The sequence below is a fragment of the Panthera leo genome, chromosome B2, assembly GCF_018350215.1.
Source record: "Panthera leo isolate Ple1 chromosome B2, P.leo_Ple1_pat1.1, whole genome shotgun sequence".
Classification (NCBI taxonomy): Eukaryota; Metazoa; Chordata; class Mammalia; order Carnivora; family Felidae; genus Panthera; species Panthera leo.
The window spans coordinates 65,881,432-65,897,971 of NC_056683.1; the positions used below are offsets into that span (position 1 = coordinate 65,881,432).

Here is a 16,540-nt window from a genome sequence, read left to right on the forward strand (position 1 = left end):
AAACCTCCCTTCACTGTGCTCTGAGTCTCCACGTCCCTCCTTTGATTGGGTCAAGGGGCTTATTTCTCATGCCACCATGCAGGAAAAAATTAAGTCTAATGAGACAAAATGATGATCCTATGTGACCCAACATAAACTCTGAGACACTACCTGTGGAAACACAAATTGGTATAACTATTTTTAGCACTTCCCAACTCATTTTAAGAGGCTTCTATTACCCTATTATTAATACTAAATGATAGCACCTAAGATCAATATCTGCCATAAGTATAAATGTAAAAATTCTCAAAAAAAGCTATTACCCTAGTGGCACCTGGGTGGCTCAACTGGTTGAGCATCTGACTTTGGCTCAGGTCATAACCTCACAGTTTTTAAGTTCAAGCCCTACATTGGGCTCGCTGCTGTCAAACGTTGTCAGCATGGCCCAGTTCGAACCTCTGTCCCGATCTCTCTCTGCCCCTTCCTTGCTCATGCTCTCTCTCTCAACAATTAAAAAAAAAAAAAAGGGAATGCAAGCTGGTGTAGCCACTCTGAAAAACAGTATGGGGGTTCCCCAAAAAACTAAAAATAGAACTACCCTACGACCCAGCAATTGCACTACTAGGCATTTATCCACGGGATACAGGTATGCTGTTTTGAAGGGACAAATGCACCCCCATGTTTATAGCAGCATTATCAACAATAGCCAAAGTATGGAAAGAGTCCAAATGTCCATTGATGGATGAATGGATAAAGAAGATGCGGTATATATATATATATATATATATATATATATATATATATATGATGGATGAATGGATAAAGAAGATGCGGTATATATATATATATACATACACACACACATACACACACACAATGGAGTATTATTCGGCAATCAAAAAGAATGAAATCTTACCATTTGCAACTACGTGCATGGAACTGGAGGGTATTATGCTAAGTGAAATTAGTCAGTCAGAGAAAGACAAAAATCATATGACTTCACTCATATGAGGACTTTAAGAGACAAAACAGATGAACATAAGGGAAGGGAAGCAAAAATAATATAAAAACAGGGAGGGGGACAAAACAGAAGAGACTCATAAATATGGAGAACAAACTGACGGTTACGGGAGGGTCTGTGGGAGGAGGGATGGGCTAAATGGGTAAGGGGCACTAAGGAATCTACTCCTGAAATCATTGTTGCACTATATGCTAACTAATTGGGATGTAAATTTTAAAAAATAAAAAATTAAATTAAAAAAAAAAAAAAAAGGTATTACCCTATCAAACCCAAAAGGTTATAAAAGGAATAAAACAGCACAATAAGAAAAATAATCCCGGGGCATCTGGGTGGCTCAGTCGGTTGAGCCACTGACTTCGGCTCAGGTCATGATCTCATGGTTTGTGAATTCAAGCCCCGCATCGGGCTCTGTTCTGAGAGTTCAGAGTCTGGAGCCTGCTTCTGATTCTGTGTCTCCCTCTCTCTGCCCCTCCCCCGTTCATGCTCTGTCTGTCTCTCAGAAATAAATATAAAAAAGAAAAAAAGAAAAAAAAAGAAAAAGAAAAAGAATCCTAGCAAGGCAAGACAGTTTCAACATTCAAAAATAAATTAATGTGGGGCACCTGGGTGGCTCAGTGGGTTAAGTGTCCATCTGACTTCGGCTCGGGTCATGATGTCACAGTTTGTGAGTTTGAGCCCCATGTAGGGCTCTGTGCTGACAGCTCAGAGCCTGGAGCCCACTTGTGGTTGTGTCCCCATCTCTCTCTGTCCCTCCCCAGCTTTCTTTCTCCCTCTCCCTCTCTCTCTCTCTCTCTCAAAAATAAATAAACCTCTAAAAAAAATTTTTTTATTAAAAAAGCAAAATTCAATCAATGTTGAATTCCAGTCCAAGATGGCAACATTGAAAGACCTCACTTCCTCCGCAGATACAACAAATCTACGCCAATAAATAGAGCAATTCCTCCTGAAAAAGAATTTAGGGCTGATTGAACAGCTTCTGCATAACAAAAGACATAGAGAATGGCGGGAGAGATGGTAACAAAGGGAACTCCCACCCCCAATGCTGAGAACTGCAGCTAGGGGAGTGATAGTACTGAGGTATGGTGAGCAAATTTCTCTGCCCTGGGGCACAGAGAAAAAGCTGCAGTTTAAAACGGCAACTAGATTATAAAGAAACCAGCCCTAGAACCTTGCCAAATGTCAGGGAGCTTCTGGAACTCTCTCCAGGTCAGAAGGGCTGATGAGCTCCAGAGTTTATGTTTCCCCTCCATCTTGATAGCACAGACAGAAACAGTCCTGGCACCATAGCTGGCCTGCCACCTCAGTGTTCCCTGGGCCCCTAACCCACACCAGTCCCAGTCATTCCAGCAAGGCAGCTCCAGTGTGGAGCACACCAGAACACCCCTAGTCAGTCTCACTACAGTTCCAGCCATCTTGACAAGATGACACAGGTGAAAAGCACCCAGGAACACTCCAGGCCTGTACCACTTTGGCTCCTGATAACTTGCCAGGGCACCCCGGAGCAAAGTACCCAGTAGCCCACACCTGCCTCAGCTCCAGCTGCTCCACCAGGGTGCCCTCTGCATGGAGCACCCTGAGACATACCAGCTTGTACCCACTTCGGCTTCAGCTGTCCTACTAGGGTGCACTCTATGCAGAGAGCCCTGGGACTGCCCCAGCCTGCACTCACTTCAGATCCAGCCATCCCACCAATGTGGCCCAGAACAGAGAGCCCCGGGATTCCCAGCCCATGCCAGCCAACCACAGTCGCCATGCACACACAGTCTACACAGGCAGTGACCATATACAAAATCATTCCTTCAAGTTAGAAGTAGCTGTTCTGCCTAACACATAGAAACAAACACAAAAAAGTCAAACAAAATGAGGAGAGAGAGAAAAATATGTCCCAAAGGAAACCAAGACAAAATCTCAGAAAAACATAAATGAAACAGAGATAACAATTCACCTGATAAAGAATTCAAAGTAGTGGTCATAAAGATACTCACCAGACTGGAGAGAAGAGCGAATGAACTCAGTGAGAACTTCAACAAAGAGACAGAAAATATAAAAAAGGACCAAAGAGAGTTGAAGAATACAGTTACTGAAATAAAAAAATACACTATAGGGAATCAACAGTAGATTAGAGGGTTATAATCTTGAAGACAGAGTAATGGAAAGCACCTAAGCTGAAGAACAAAAAGAAAAAACAATTTTTGGGGGCGCTTCGGTGGCTCAGTTGGTTGAGCATCTGACTTTGGCTCAGGTCACAATTTCTTCATTCATGGGTTCAAGCCCCACATCCATCGGGCTTGCTGCTGTCAGCACATAGCCTGCTTTGGATCCTCTGTCCCCCTCACTCTCTGCACCTCCCCTGCTTGCCCTCTCTAAAACATAAATAAAACATTAAAAAAAAAAAGAATAGTGAAGTTTAAAAATAAAAAATAATTTCTTTAAAAATGAGGGTAGAAAAAAAACAAAAAACAAAAAATAAATAAATATAAAAATATAAAAATAAATAAATAAATAAATAAATAAATAAATAAATAAAAATGAGGGTAGGTTGGGGCTCCTGAGTGGTTCAGTTGGTTGAGCTTCTGACTCTTGGTTTTGGCGCGGGTCATGATCTTGTGGTTCCTGAGTTTGAGCCCTGAACTGGGCTCTGTGCTGTCAGTGTGGAACCTGCTTGGGATTCTCTCCCTCCCTCTCTCTCTCTCTGCCCCTCCCCTGTTCTCTCTCTCTTTTTTTCTTCTCTCAAAATAAATAAGTTAACTTTAAAAAAAAAAGTTTTTTTTTAAGTGTTTGTTTATTTTGACAGAGGGACAGAAAGCGAAAGTTGGGTAGGGGCAGAGAGTGAGAGGGAGAGAGAAAGAATCCTAAGCAGGCTCCACACTGACAGCGCAGAGCCTGACTCAGGGCTCAATCCTACAAACCATGATATCATGACCTGAGCCGAAATCATGAGTGGGACATTCATCCGACAGAGCCACCCAGGCACCCCCCCAAAAAAAACTTTTTTAAAGCAGATAGGTTAAGGGATGTCTTGGTCAACATCAAGTAAACAATCATGTGCATTATAGAGGTCCCTGAAAGAGAAGAAGGAGAGAAAGGAACAGGAAATTTATTTAAAGAAATAATAGCTGAAAACTTCCCTAACATGGGAAGGAAACAGACATCTAGGCTCAGGAAACATAGAGAGTTCCAAATAAGATGAACCCAAAGAGGTCCACACCACAACACTAAATAATTAAAATGTCAAACATGAAATATAAAAATTCCTCACCCAGAACTTAAAATTAAATTGAAATGAAATTAAAAGCTCTGAGAGTAGACATGAAAATCTTCATTAAACAAGCACTCCATGTGACTTTATGTTTACTAAAGAGGTACTTCATATTAGAATCACAGATTTTTAAATTCCTTAAGGTTGCCTAATGCAGGTACCAATGTATAATGAAATGTATGGTGGGGGTGGGGAGTGATGGACAAGGTAGGAAGTGTGCTGAAGCTTTGCTAGACCTACTAGTCTGGAAACTTGTGGGACCCAAGGAATTTAACAAAAATCCTCTACCCCTGGACAAGCAGAGCAAGACTAACTCCATTTTGTGCTACACTCACCATCTCATGTATAACCCCCACATGACCTACTTATTGCTTAAGACACTCCCCCACCCTAGTCAAGCCACTGAGCACACCCTTACTGGAAACCAGCTCATAGAGGAATGCAGAACCCCTAACCACCAATTCTTAAACCCTGCCTTTTGCCCGCCAAATTTGCGCACCAATTCTGACCCCAGTGATAGGCTAGTTCAAACAGTTACTATAGGGTAAATGGTAATTCAATTGGCCACCTGCGTGTGGACTGACATGACTATGCAACTTTCTGTGTGTGTTACAATCTCATTGCCCACTGGCCCCTATAAAACTGCTACCCCTTTTAACCTAGGGGTCCAAGTCCCTGCTCTGCTGTGTCGGGTATACTCGGGCCCAAGCTCGAGCTTGCAAATAAACCCTCGTGCATTTGCATCGGTATTGGCTCCTTGGTGGTCTCTCCGATTTGAAATCGGGGGCATTACAAACTGGTTTTGAAAATGACAATTTTCCTGAGGGTGGAGAGTGTACCAATCAGATAGGGTGACAGAGAGAAGGTATAAGAACAAGCACAGGTGACTGAAGTGTCTTAAGTTGTGGGTGCTTAATGGCTGTGGTTCATCACGTAAGTTCTTCTGTGAAGTAAACTGCATTTTGGTGACAGTTTTCCAAAACTGTGGTGAGAAATAAACTAGATAGACTGATATATAATATAAAATGTATTTAGGGGCTTCTGGGTGGCTCAGTTGGTTGAGCGACTGGCTCTTGATATCGGTTCAGGTCACGATTTCACAGTTTGAGTTTGAGCCAGTGTGGGGCTCAGAGCTGACAGCACAGAGCCCGCTTGGGATTCTTTCTCCCTTTCTCTGCTCCTCCCCACCACACATGCACTTTCTCTCTCTCAAAAATCAATAAACATTAAAAAAATTACATATACATGTATATATATACATATATATGTATATGTATATATGTGTGTATATATATATTTAAATTTGACTTATTACTGGAGCGCCTGCCTGCCTGGCTCAGTGAGAAGAGTGTTTAATTCTTGATCTCAGAGTTGTGAGTTTAAGCCTCATGTTGGGTGTAGAGATTGTTAGGGTCAGGCGCAAGGCAGGGTAAAGATAGGAGTCAGAGGCTAAAAAATTTTAGCAGTCAAAGGCTTTATTTGGGAACTAAGGTCTCAGGCGAAGTTCCGTGACTCAGGGAGAGAGAGAGAGAGAAGTCAGGGAAGTCGCACCCAGGTGTGGTGGGGTGGGGTTTTTAAGCTGCAGCGGTTCTGGGTTTAGGTCCGGGTGGGCCTTTTTCGAGTCAGGTCGTGCTGTCACTCGGTGATTGGTTAACCTCCAATTCGTTCTGGCACGCTACTAGGGGCTTTTCATTGGGTTGCTCTGGCAAGATGGCCGTCCCCTCTACTGTGGTTCCAAGGACATCCTAACAGAGATTACTTAAATAAATAAATAAATAAATAAATAAATAAATAAATAAATAAATTTGACCGATTACTAAAATAAAAAAATTGAAATTTTAGGAGTATGGTATCCTTTTAAAGCCAAAATATCTCATTACTCATTATTTTGGATAATTTTTATCACCACCAATCACTCTCAAACCAATATATAACTTTAACTTAATGAGCTATAACCACCAGGTTAAACAATTTGAATAAAATGTTGATCTAATTTCTTAAATTTCTTAACTTTGTTAGGTAGAAGGTGGATATGAGCAGTGGAAGGAACCCAGGAGGCAGAGTCCCAAGTCCTTGAAGGGGGGAATGATAGAGACTTGAACAGGAGGCAAGGATGATGATAAATAGGTCACAGGTTAGAAGGTAAGTGTGGGGAGATCCACAAAATCCCGACTTTGCAGTTTCCAAAACCTTGGGACTAACAGACCAAGAATCACAGGTGCAGAGCAAGTGCTCTCCTCTTCCATCTCTGCCCCAGGGTAAGCCCTACATTCATTATAATGCATTTGCCTTGTGGTTAAAACTCTCCCCCACCCCAGTGAGAAAGACTGCCATGACCTTCTGGTACAAACCTTGCAGGGTCAAAAACTCCCCGTACCCACCTGTAGTATGAGTCCCACAAATGATTGAAAGCAGCCTCCATGAGAGACCACCCCAGTGTACATCTCGGCTCCTCCCAGCCCAGGAAGACCCAACAAATAAAATTCTAAGGGCAGTTGTATCCCGAGGAACCTGCCTGCTGTCTCTTAGAGAGTGTACTGTTGCTTTAATAAAACTGTTGCTTTCACTTTGGACATCAATCTCTAATTCTTTATTGCTAATATTAGTGCCAGGAGTCAAGACAAAACACTTTTCACGTTGACAACCTCAGTGCACATTAGCCTCGGAACTTCTCTTTTCAAAAGATAGATAACTTTTTTTTTTTTTAAGTTTTATTTATTTTGAGAGAGAGAGCACGAGCAGGGGAGGGGCAGAGAGAGGGAGAGAGAATTCCAAGCAGGCTCTGCAGAGCCTAAAGCAGGGCTAGAACTCATGAACCATGAGATCATGACTTGAGTCGAAATCAGGAGTCAGACACTTAACTGACTGAGCCACCCAGGCACCCCTAGATAACTTTAAATACAGACAAATATAATGAAGGCTTTCTACTCTATCAAAATTTGTCACTAATGTTAAGCTTATCTATTAAAGAGAATGTATGTGAGAAAGAGAGAATGTATGTGATTTTTGACACTTTTCTAATTTCACAGAGCATGGTAATCTCTCTTTTCTAAATTTAAATTTTTAATTAAGAGATAATCAGATCATTAAAATAAAGTGTTTTCAGGGAGTCTGGGTGGCTCAGTCAGTTAAGTGTCTAACTCTTGTTTTCAGCTCAGGCCATGATTTCATGGTTCTTTTGATTGAACCCTGTGGGCTTTGAGTTGTTAGTGGGAATTCTCTCTCTCTCTCTGCCCCTAACACACTCGTGTGCACGTGCTCACTCTCTCTGAAAATAAGTAAACATAAAAATAAAATAAATAAAATAAAATAAAATAAAATAAAATAAAATAAAATAAAATAAAGGGTTTTTTACTGTCTGAAAAAAGCGGGCACCTGTCTACCTCAGTCAGTAGAACATGTGACTCTTGATCTTGGGGTCATGACTTCAAGCCCCTTGTTGGGGAAAGAATTCACTTAAAAAAAAAAAAAATCAATGTTATCCACCATGTTCCCAGACTAAAGAAGAAAAACCACGAGATCATACCAGTTGATGCAGAAAAAGCATTTGATAAAATTCAACACCCATTCAAGACTTAAACAAAACAAAACAAAACAAAACAAAACAAAACAAAACAAAACGCTCCAGTAGGTGGAGAAGAGAACTGCCTTAACCTGAGTGATATTTGATTTACAATAAAATGTATACATTTGGCCTCCATCCCCTTTTTGGTCCAGAGAGCTCCTAAAACCCTTAAAATTTCCTAAGTGAGGAGAGTGATAAGGGTGCCTTTTGTCATGTTAATGAGGTGACTTTTGGATCCCATCACTGCTTAAGTTTAGAGGGTGTGTAGAAGGTTGAAACATTCAGTCCCACCCCACTGACCTCTGGGGGAAAGGAGAGGGGCTGGAGGTTGAATCAATGACCCATGGCCAGGGACTTAATCAATCATGTCTTTGTAAAGTAGCCTCCTTAAAAAAACAAAAAGACAGGGTTTGGAGAGCTTCCAAGTTGGTAAACATGTGGAGATTCAGGGAGGAGGCATGGAAACTCTGTATCATTTCCCCATACCTTGCCCTATGAATCTGTTCATCTGGCTGTTGCTAATTATATGTTTTATAATAAGCCTGTAATCTACTAAATATTTTCCTGAATTCCTGAGCTGCTCTAGCAAATATATTGAATGAGCCTGGGAGAGGGCAATAGGAACCTCCAATTTATAGCTAGTTGGTCAGAAGGCAGGGTTCAACTGGCATGGGGGAGGGGAAGCAGTCTTGTGTAGACTGAGCCCTTAACCTGTGGGATCTGATGCTATCTTTAGGTAGATAGTGTCAGAATTTAGTTTAATGGGTGCCTGGGTGGCTCAGTTGGGGCTCTGTGCTGATATCTGGAAGCCTACTTTTGGATCCTCTGTCTCCTTCTCTCTCTGCCCCTCCCCTACTCATGCTCGTGCTCTCTCTTTCTCTCAAAAATAAACATTAAAATAAAAAATAATCAATAGCCAAAGTGTGAAAAGAGCCCAAGTGTCCATCAACAGATGAATGGATATAGAAGATATGGTATGTATACACATTGGAGTATTACTCGGCAATCAAAAAGAAAGAAATCTTGCCATTTGCAACAATGTGAATGAACTAAGTGTATTATTATGCTAAGTGAAATTAGAGAAAGACAAATATCATATGACTTCACTCACATGTGAAATTTAAGATACAAAACATGAACATAAGGGAAGGGAAGCAAAAATAATATAAAAACGGGGAAGGGGGACAAAACATAAGAGACTCTTAAATACAGAGAACAAACTGAGGGTCATAGAAGGGGCTATGGGTGGGGGGATGAGCTAAATGGGTAAGGGGCATTAAGGAAGAAACTTGCTGTTATACAAAGGGGATGAATCACTGGAATCTACTCCTGAAATCATTATTGCACTATAAGTTAATGAACTTGGACGTAAATTAAAAAATAAATAAATGAATTAAAATAAAATAAAATAAAATAAGAATTTAGTTTAACTGTAGGACACCCGGCTGGGGTTGCAGAAGTGCTTGGTGTGGGGAAGCCTACACACCTTTCATAACCAGAAGTGGCAGAAGTGAAATAGTTGTAGTAGAGTACTGAGAGGACAGGAGACACGCAGGAGGAGTTTTTCCTAAGCAAGTTGATGAAAAGCATCTACAAAAACCTCCATCTAACATCATATTTAATGGTGAAAGACTGAATGTGTCCCCTCTAAGTCAGGTTCAAGGCAAGAGAGGGGCAGGAGAGAGGAATTATAAAGGAGCAAGAGAAAACTTGGGGATTTTGGAGATGTTCGTTATCTTGATAATGGTGATGGTTTCACTGGTATATACAAATATGTCAAAACTCATCAAAATGTACACTTTTAACATGCCATTTATTCTGTGCCATACTTTTAAAATTTCTCAAAAACAAAACAAACAAACCACAATTGGATACTCCTATATATCTATTAAAAGGCTAACCTTTTTAAAACAACTTTTCAGGGGCACCTGGGTGGCTCAATCAGTTAAGCGTCTGCCTTTGGCTCAGGTCATAATCTCATAGTTCATGAGTTTGAGCCCCACATCAGGCTCTGCGCTTTAAGTGTGGAGCCTGTTTGGGATTTTCTGTCCCCCCACCCCTCTCTTTCAAAAAAATAAATACAGCTTAAAAAACAAAATAATAATTTTCATACCAAATCCTGGCAAGAAACATTAATGATTTATAATAGTAAGTTGAGGACTAACTCAGATATAAATAATAGCCTATATTCCTCTCTATACAAAATACCAATACCAAATAACAAATTTTCCCACCAAAGCCCGTAATAAGATGTTAAAATAGGACTCCTAATCTTTGTAGTTCTGTCTGAGGCCCCAAAGCTGAGAAAAATATATATCAAGTACTCTCACATTCAACAAGAGGAAGTTATAACACCTATAGAGGGCTTGTAAAGCAGACTGCTTGGCAAAAATCCAATTCCACCAACATTAGCCCATCACCCAATTCCAGGCTATATATAAAGAAGGCTAAGATTTAAATGAGTTCTTTAAAGACTTGTGTCCACTTGTGTCCATGGGAGAAATCTAGGGATCTTTCCCCAACCCCTTCCCAAGCCAAGAGAGGGGTCTTCAGGAGAACTGCCAAGAAATTTTCTGTGTCCTCTATACTTGATGGAACACAGAGACTGGTGGGTGGGTGAGTTTCAGATCTGCAAAAGTCTAAAGGCAAAGGGCCAACCAATTGTCCAGATGGCAAAACATGGAGAGAGGACTAGTGTAAAATGGAGAGGTGTTTCCTTGCCAGTGGGGCAAAAGTGCCTATGTCCTGTCGACCTAGAGAAAAAAGCCACCTTGAGTCATCTTGAAAATGCTGCTCAACAGAACTCCACGGAACTCCATTCCAGACTCTATGCAGTCCTCTGGTGGGTTCCTCAGAGATCCCTCCAGCGAGGGCCCTTTGACTACAGGATCCCATCAAGGGTGAATCCTCCTCTGACTGGCTATTTGACTCCTTAGTTTTGGCTCACAGCAAATCAAACCCTTGGAATTTCCTGAGGCAGAGCCATTGAAGTGTCTTTTTCTATGTTAATGAGGTGACTTTTGGACCAGGATAACCAACCACTGATCAGAGAGTTGAAACTTTCAATCCAGCCCTCAGACCTCCAGGGGATAGGGGGCGGGAAATTGAATTGATCACCAATGGCCAATGACTTAATCAATCATGTCAGTGTAATGAAGCCTCCATTAAAAATCCAAAAGGAGAGGGTTCAGAGAGCTTCCAAGTTAGGGAATAGGTGGAGCTTTGGAAAGAGTGGTACATTTGGAAAAGCGTGGAAGCTCCTTGCCCTTTGCCCATCTCTTTCATTCAGCTGTTCTGTGTTATATCCTTTCATAATAAACTGTCAATCTAGTGAGTAAATTGGCTCCCAGAGTTCTGTGAGCCACCCTAACAAACCCAAGGTGGGGTGAGGGTCATGGAAACCTCTAATTTATAGCCATTTGTTCAGAAGTACAGGTAATAAGCTGGATTTGCACCTGGTGTCTGAAGCCCAAGGAAGGGGGAGTTGGAAGCTCCAATATGTAGCCCATTGTTCAGAAACACAGGTAATAACCCAGGTTCATGACTGGCATCTGAAGTGGTGGTGATGGAGGGAGGCAGTCTTGTGGGATTGAACCCTTAACTTGTGGAATCTGATGCTATCTCTGGGTAGATAGTGTCTCCCCTCTCTTTGTCCCTCCCCTGCTCGCTCGCTCTCTCTCAAAAATAAATACACATTTAAAAATTAAAGAAACAAAAACAAAACAAAAAAAATGGGTCACCTGGGTGGCTCAGTTGGTTAAACATCCGACTTCAGCTCAGGTCATGATCTCACAGTTCATGGGTTCAAGCCCCACATTGGGCTCTGTGCTGACAGCTCAGAGCCTGGAGCCTGCTTCAAATTCTGTGTCTCCCTGTCTCTCTGTCCCTCTCCCTCTCACACTCTCTCTCTCAAAAATAAACAATAAAAAAATAAATACAAATAAAAAAGAGAAGAATTGTCTATCTGTTCTCCCTTTTAGTTCCTTTCTTCATACCCAAAGCCCTGATTCATTCCACCCTAGTTTCTTTGCCTTACCTGTCCCTCATTAAAGTCCCACACCTGTGGCAGAAGTTCATGCTAGCAGTCCTTGAAGGTTGGACATTTTCTTATTTTTCTTTTTCAACAATATAGCTGAACACTATTTAATTTGGCAGCTTAATAAAATTAAATCTTAGACATCCCCTGTGCAACAACAATAACCATGCTTTCTGCTAAAGTTGGAAAGAAAAACAGGGGCACCTAGGTGGCTCAGTCAGTTAAGTGTCCGACTCAGGTCATGATCTTATAGTTCGTGAGTTCGAGCCCCATCGGGCTCTGTACTGACAGTGCAGAGCCTGCTTGGGATTCTCTCTCTGCCCCTCCTCTGCTTGTGCTCGCACTCTCTCCCTCTCTCCTCTCTCCAACTTTAAACTTTTTTTTTTTAATGAAAAAGAAATAAAAACAAAATCCCAAGAAATTAGGTCCAGATTTTGATGGCTGAAGTCAGGTTAGGATTACCTAGTGTTTCCAGAACTGCTGCTGCAGAGATTACAACATGGACCTGGTACAGCCATCTCTCTTTGAACAAAATCTAATTCCCAAATTCTACATGCCAAACAGATAAACCTCTTCTTCCTCATTAGTTAACCATACAATTTAATGTTTCAGATTTAGTTCCTGTAAATCACGTTCCAGATGCTTGCTTCCTGAAAATATTCCCTGAAATCCTGAAAATGCTCCCTGGCCACATCTTCATTTTTCTTTTCTCCCTAGAACAAGGTTCCTGAGCAGGTGGCAAAGCAGACACTCAACAAAAGTTTCCAGATTAAACGAACTGATGGGAGCAGGGGGGAGGCAAGGCAGAGGGATTAGAGAGGAATCGGGATGTAAACTGAGATCCTAGCTGGAGGGGAGACAGAAACTGAACTTGAGTGGTTCTGAGGAACCAGAGCTTCTTCAAAAGCTCACCATCAGTTTAAACCCCTGGATGACTTCCCCAGCTCTTAGCATGGTCTGCAAGGCCTTGGGCTGACCTGCTTCCTCCCTTCCCAGCCTTAACACCGTCTGCTCTGCTTTCCTTCAATCCCAGCCATTCGGCCCAAGCGTTGGTTCCCAAGGTCTCTACTGGGCGGTGCATCTGCTCCAGTCCCTTACGCCTGGCCAGGCTCACAGACTGACTTACTTGGGGAAACTTCCCTAACCGCCCCCCGCACCACCACCACCCAGGTCAGTCCCAAGCACCCTGAAGCTCCTCCAAACACTTGATGTCCAGGCAGCCCCACTCCCAGCGACGCCCTGGGTCCTGGGAGTCCTTGGTTACACCTCCTGGGGAGCCCACAGTGAGAGGGAGTGGAGATCTGTTTGGGCACTCGTGTGGGTCCCAACCAGGAGTGCCTACACCTGCTAGGAATCTCCCCCTTCCCCCACTCCATGTAAAGAGTAAAATTGTTTCTTGTAATTTTCAAAACTTATATACCTATTTAAATGTGAATATATGAATCATGAGGAGGGGGTGTGACTGATGAGCCTTGGTTTTCCTAAACTGTAAAATTACAGTATTGAGAGAATTAGGTGAGTCACTAAATGCAAGATCTTAATGGAGTTCCTGGCAGGCAAGAAGGCCTTAATCAGCACTGGCTATTGTTAACCACTTTTGGGCCAAAGGATTTCACTAGATTGGATTTTGTTCCTGTTCATCAACTCTGTTTTGTAAGCAATCCAGGCTTTCCTTGACTAAATCCTAGATTTTCCTCCTCTCCAAATCTCATCAGTGCCAAAGTCTGACCTTCCCTAGGGCAGACCCCCCATCTCCATTACAATGAAAGTTGTTTTGCCTTTCATAATCTTGCACTTATCCTTGGTGGAAAACTGGTCAAAAGCTTAAAACTCAAGGGGAAAAAAAAAAAGGTAGCCACCCCCAAAACAACCTTTTTTTTTTTAATCTTCAGGTTATTCCAAAACTTTTCTTATGAATTTTCTCAAAGTTTTGTGTATGTGTGTGTGTTTCTAAGGGCTAAAACATCTTCATTCCAGGGTGTGCATGGAATTTATGGCATATTCTTAAATTTCCAGATTTTGCTACTTTGACCCAGATTAACCTAAAGATGTTTTCTACCCTTGGAAGCACTGCCCTCGGGACGAAATTTGTAGATTTTAAGTGCAAGGACAGTTTTTGTTGTCGTCGTTGTTGTTTTTAATGTTTATTTATTTTGAGAGAGGAGAGAATCCCAAGCAGGCCCCTTGAGGTCAGCGCAGAATCCCACAAGGGGCTGTATCTCACAAACCAGGAGATCATGCCCAGAGCTGAAATCAAGAGTCCGATGCTTAACCGACTGATCCACCCAGATGCCACATAAGGGCAAGGACAGTTTTGTGTGTTTCATTTGCATTGCAGAATTTGGATTCCCAACTCTCCAGTTTACATTTCCACACACATTCATTGCAAACTGATTGTTTGAAGGGTGCACTAGCCAAGGACAATTTGAGGGAACCACAACTGTTGGTCTATAGAGCAGACTCAAGCAAGAAGTACGGAACTCAGAAAGACTATGCATTTTAACAGATCAGCAAAAGAAGAGTATGCCAACCATCTCTGGATGAACTTGTGGAGAAACAGGCAATATTACTGCTGGGGGTGAAATTACCTTAACCCCTGTGGAAGGCGATTTGGTAATATCTATCAAAATTATATATACTTTTTCTTCTCTGGACCAGCAATTTTCCCTAGAATGTAGCCTACAGACTACTTGCAAACTGGCAAAACAATGACTTTCAAATATTCACCACACCTATGTAAAAGCCAAAGGTTGGGAACAACCCAAAAATCCTTTGGTAGAGAACTAATTAAATGGAATAATGCCCAGCTATAAGGAAGGAGGAAAATAATCTACATTTATAATTGTAATTGTATTTAAAAAAAAAAAAAAAACTCTGGGAGAGTGCATAGACAGCTTTTTATTTTGGGAGAGTAGAAATAGGTAGATAAATGGATAATAATTTTTATAATCCTATAAATGATAGGAAGGAGACTTTTCTATCATTTTGGGATTCTGATCCATGAGTGTGGTACCTATTAAAAATTTGCAAGTAAGTGTTAAATATTACTGTTACTTAAGAAAATGCTGTTTATTCCAATATAACTACAACCAGTACTCTCCCCTTAGTCCATAGTTCTCATTACATTGCAACCACTGACAGGTTTTCAAAAATATCCTGACCAATGCTGTTCCATTAAAATGTGCCCAAAGCCATAGAGAACCACCATGAGGTGACCACGATTCACCAACAATCTCTTCCCTGGAAACTAAGATGGCACCTGCCAACAGCCCACCTCATCCCAAACGAGCCCCTCCCCAGTCTATGGAGTCTTGGGCCCTGGTATTGCCTCTGGTCCTGGCAACCAATGATTCTGCCATGACAGACCATGAGATCTCCTTGCCTGCAAGGAACAAATGTGCAAGACAGACCAACCTTTGTAAATAATCAAGCCCTCTTACCGCATGGAGCTAAGCCAGCTTCCCCTCCTGACATTCCAAATAGGAGGAAATTCATTTATCTGTGTCTAGTTCTTCAAAATCAGAGGTACAGTTGTTTTAACAATCATTTCTTGTGGGTGTGGGAAAGATGAGACTGATTTTCCCCCCAAAATCTTGGGCAGGAGCTGCTTTCTGACCAGAGTATTGGTACAATTCTCAAGGCTGTAAGGGAGGGTGTCAAAATGCCAATTGAGGTACATGCCTGGTCTCCTGCTCTACTCGCCAAAGGAACTTCAACAGTGTGCCAAAATGCATCTTTGTTTTCCCAGTTACCCAAAAGCTGTATGGTGTGCTAAAGACCCCAAAAAACAGGACGAGCATTCCACGCTTTCAGGAGACAGAAAAACAAGGCCCTTTACAAAGGATTTCCATGGCTTCTCCCATTGAGTCTTCAATAATGAGAACCTTAAAGGATTGGGCTGGAGGCCGGAAGGGAGCAATCTAGTTCCAGTGGCAGTGGATGAAGAGCAGCCTTCCTCCTACATTCAAGAAGTATTTATTGAATGCCCATTGTAAGGGACATTGTTCTAAGACTTGACATAGTCTTAGGACATAGTCTTGGCTTATTTAATCCTCACTACAACACATTGAGATAGTTATTATCCTCATATTACAAACAGGACACTGAAGCACAAAGGCCGACATGCGCATGGCTCCAAACCTAATAGGTAGCTGATAATTTTTCAAACCCAAGCAGTCTAGCTTGTATCAGCGTCTTCTGAAATAACCCTTAAACATTCTATCCTACATATTGCCTGTTTAAAAAAAAAAAAAATGCCTTGCTGGAGTTTACACTCTAGTGGAAGAGAGGAGGAAAATGAGCAGCTAACACTGTCAGTAAGGTTTACAAATGCGATGAAGAAAAGTAAAGTAGGTTAAGTAGAGACTGTGAAGGAGTGGACCTCTCTAGAGATGAACATGGACCTGAGAGAAGGGATCAGAACAATTTGAAAATGTGAGAAATGTTCCAGGCTCAAGAGAGAAGATAAAAGCCCTGAAGGGGTACCAAAATGGTTTGCTTGAGAGGCAGCAACAGGATAATAAACTAGATTACACAGGGCCTTACAGGTCAGGCTAAATAAATGTCTCTCAAAAATAAATGTTAAAAAAAAATAATAATTAAGAGTGGCTGAAGAACAGATCATGAGATAACTAAAAGAGAAACCATTGAAACCTGTTTGAGTCTCTTCCAGGAGTCCTG

At 41.7% G+C, this 16,540-nt stretch overlaps 1 long non-coding RNA gene across 1 annotated transcript in view; it reads right to left on the reverse strand.

Moving 5' to 3' along the window:
* Nucleotides 1-5,794: 5,794 nt before the first annotated feature.
* The window catches only part of LOC122220089, a 28,219-nt gene continuing 17,473 nt past the window's right edge, over nt 5,795-16,540 (reverse strand). Inside the window, exon 3 of the long non-coding RNA XR_006202671.1 lies at nt 5,795-6,017. This is a non-coding gene — a long non-coding RNA (uncharacterized LOC122220089). The remainder of the gene's footprint in view (nt 6,018-16,540) is intronic.